Source organism: Theobroma cacao, chromosome 4 (assembly GCF_053813885.1).
Source record: "Theobroma cacao isolate CCN51 chromosome 4, ASM5381388v1, whole genome shotgun sequence".
NCBI lineage: Eukaryota > Viridiplantae > Streptophyta > Magnoliopsida > Malvales > Malvaceae > Theobroma > Theobroma cacao.
In genome coordinates this window covers 21092078-21095874 of record NC_142642.1, presented here as the reverse complement: position 1 = coordinate 21095874, position 3797 = coordinate 21092078, and positions in this window count along the sequence as shown.

Sequence of the window (3797 nt, the reverse complement as noted above, 5' to 3'; positions counted from 1 at the left end):
CTAGTTGGTAATCAGGCAATTAGAAGCATTAAGAACATAATAGAATAAATAACTTTAAAACCATAAAACATAAGCAAAAGAGAGATAAATAATTTAGACTACGTATTTAGTTCAATCATAATCTTAGATAAATAAATTAGTCCCCCATAATGTCACACATTATCATCAAATAAATTTTAAACATTGAAACCAAACCAAGAAAATAAAAGAATTACAAAAAGAATAAAGAAACTCAAAGAGTGAAAATCTTTGATCTCCAAATCTTCTTGAATCCATCAATTTCTTCTCAACTCCAATGAGACTTTTTTAAAAAAATTTTTGCAACTAAATCTCAGCTCTAAATTTGGTGTTTTGTGCATCCAACAGTCCTTTGAAAGGTTGCATAAATAGAGTGCAAGATCAAGTCAAGAAAGAAATCTAAAAGTACAAAGCGTTTTTTCATTTTTTGGGCTTATATTTTGATTTTTTTAGCTATTCTCATCGGGGGCCATAGCCTATTGATAACTCTATGATATAGAGTTATTTGGACTTAATTTTGATAGTAATTTAGCTTAGTTCTTGTAGTAGTGCATAGAAATTAGTAAGTTTTATTTAATTATTTTAAATTAGTTAATTTAGGTGAGTTAATCTAATCTTAGTTAATTTTAAGCTTAATTTAGTGTTAACGTGATTAAGATAGGTTGTTATTGATTTATTTGTGCTTTTGTAGGTGTTTGATGAAAGAAGAATTTTAATGAAAGAAGGAGAGTAAATTCAAGGTGTAGACTTTCACTGCATATGTTTTGGTATTTTGACCATAACTCTCTCTACAGAGCTCAAAATAAGATAATTCTTGGACCATTGGAAAGATAAGAGAAAAATATATAACTTTTATATTTACCACTTAACCTAGTTCGGCTTGTACGATAGTGAAAAATCTTGTCAAAATTGGAGTACAACAATAGTCCTAGAACAATTACGATTTCTGCTATTTAAATGGTCAAGGCCGCGACTTTGGAGGAAGTAGGCCATGACCCACGTAGTCTGATGAGGAAATCCTGATTGGAATTGACTTCTTTCTTCACCCAACTTGGCCTAAGTTCAAAGCTCTATAAAAACAACCTTTCGGAGGACTTTTAGAAAAAAACGAAACACTAGATTGAAAGCTAAGATCAAGCCGCAAAGTCATCAAAACTAAGAAGAATTTTAAAGATTTAAGAAGATTTGGAGATCAAGAATATAATTCTTGAGTTTTTCTATCTTTTTCTTATTCTTTTATTTTCTTGGTTTTGTTTTTAATGTTTAAACTTTATTTGATGATGATGTGTGACTTGATATATAATTAATTCATTTATCTAAGATTATGGTTGAACTCAATATGTAGTCTGATTTATTTATCTCTCTTTTACTTATGTTTGATGGATTTAAGTTGTTTATTTTATTCTATTATTAATGCTTTTAATTACCTGATCATCAATTAGATTGAATTGGAAACCTAGGTTAAACCTTGACGAAGGTAATTTAAGTAGACCTTGAATATAATAGTGTATGATCGAATGCACTTAGTTGATTAGGTGGTTTGATTTGCATATAAGGTAGACATACGCCTATAAGCCATATGTAGCCTAAATTAGAGCACGAACTTAATGAATATTTTTTCAATTTAATTTGCATCGACATATAGCAAATTAATTGGAAGTGGTATTTTTATGAGAAACTCAACAGAGGCTTGTAAATAATTTAGGATTCCGGGTTAACAACTTAATCCATTAAATTAAGTTAAGAGAGAGAGAGAGAGAGAGAGACAATATTCAGATGAAGTATGGAGAGATATCATAATCTTAGGTTTGGTAGTCACTCGAATTTAATAAAATAATTTTGCTGATAGATTTTAGATTAGTTTTAGTTATTAGTTTCAATTTTTCTTTTTAATAATTAGGTTGTTTGGATAAGATTAAGGAGTTAAAATTTTAGTAGTTAGTAATTAGGAATTATTTCAATTCTCCATGGGAACAAATTCTACTTACTATTATATTATTTGTTAACGTTACGTGCACTTACGTGAAAAATCAACAACACCTATCTTCAGGTGAGCCTTTGTCTTAACCACTATGTTTCTTAAAATTTGATTTTCTTTTTGGGGCACCATAGCCTACCTCCTCCAAGGCCAGGACCTCACTTCCTCTATTTTGGACTATTATAGTGCTTCAATTTAGATAAGGTTTTTGACTACCTTCCAAGCATAATTGGGTAGAGTGGTAAATATGAAAGTTGTAGCTTTTTCTCTTATCTTTCCAATTATCAAGAATCTCCTCATCTTGAGTTCTTTAGAAAAAGCTATGGTTGAAATACCAAAATATAGGTTGTGAAAGTCTGCATCTCATGAACACTTGGTAATTTTTCAACCTTTTTAATTGCACACCTACAAAATCAATAATAGCATATCTTAGGCACATTAACACCAATTTAAGCACAAAATTAAATAAGTAGATTAACTCACCTAATTAACTAACTTAAAATAATTAAATAAAACCTAATTAATTTCAATGCATTAATACTAAAACGTAGCTAAATTACTATCAAAATTAAGTTCAATTAACTCTATATGATAGAGTTATTACCTTACAGCTAGAAGGTGCATGGTTTAGGTGAGAACCATGGGTGGTGGCCTTCTGTTTGTAAGGTTGGGATAAGTTGAGGAAATGAAGTGCTTTATGGAGATGTATGGAGAAATATTTGAGGTCTGGTTCAAATATATTCAGTCATATAAGGAATGGAGAAAAGAGAGGAAATACCCTTTTTGGGTTAGTATCATAACATTTAGGTCCGAAAACCTATCCGTTTTGACGCGAAAAAATTTGGGAGTCGCCACTAATCTTTTTTATCTAGGTGCGATTGGCCTCCTATTAAGTTTGTTCTATTCAACGAGGTCCTAAATTGATTTTAAGTTCATCAAAAGAACAACGACCTAGTTTGTGATTTTTTTAAGAATTGGGTTCGGGAGTACGGTTACGTACGGGGAAGGATTAGCATGCTCGTGATGCCCATTCCACGAACAATACCATTTAATCATATGTTATTCTATTTTAACCATAACTTTTGATTTTATTCTTATGTTTCCTTAATCGTTATTCATCATTCTGTGCTTGATTTTACATGTCTTGTTTCTTTTTTTAAAATCTTTCTTTCTAATTCATTATTTTCATTATTTTATTTGTTTTGCTTTTTTAAAACCAAAGTTTAATTATTTGACTTTATGGATGCACATGATGGAATTATGAAATGATGTCATGATTTCCCAATTTTAAATAATGGGAAACAAAACCATGTATCGAAAAAATCGTTCATAGACCATCCCAATGCTTTGGCCAAGTCTAAAAGTTTCCTCACCTAAGGATATCCTCAAAAGAACTCATCCCTACAAGTTTTTCGAGAAAATCCCATCAACTGGGTTCTCGACCCATTAATAAAATAAACATGTCGTATGCCATGTCAAGATAAAATCATGAATGGTGCCAAATGAACAAATTTCTTTGTTTAAAATCTTTCTTTCTAACTCATTGTTATCATTATTGTATTTGTTTTGCTTTTTTAAAACCAAAGTTTGATTATTCTACTTTATGGATGCACATGATGTAATTACAAAATGATGTCATGATTTACCAATTTTAAATAATGAGAAACAAAAACCATGTATCAAAAAAATCATACATAAACCATCCCAGTGCTTAGGTGAAGTTTAGAAATTTTTCTCACTTAAGAATATCCTCGAAAGAACTCATCTCTACAAGTCTTTCTAGAAAATTCAATCATTGGGG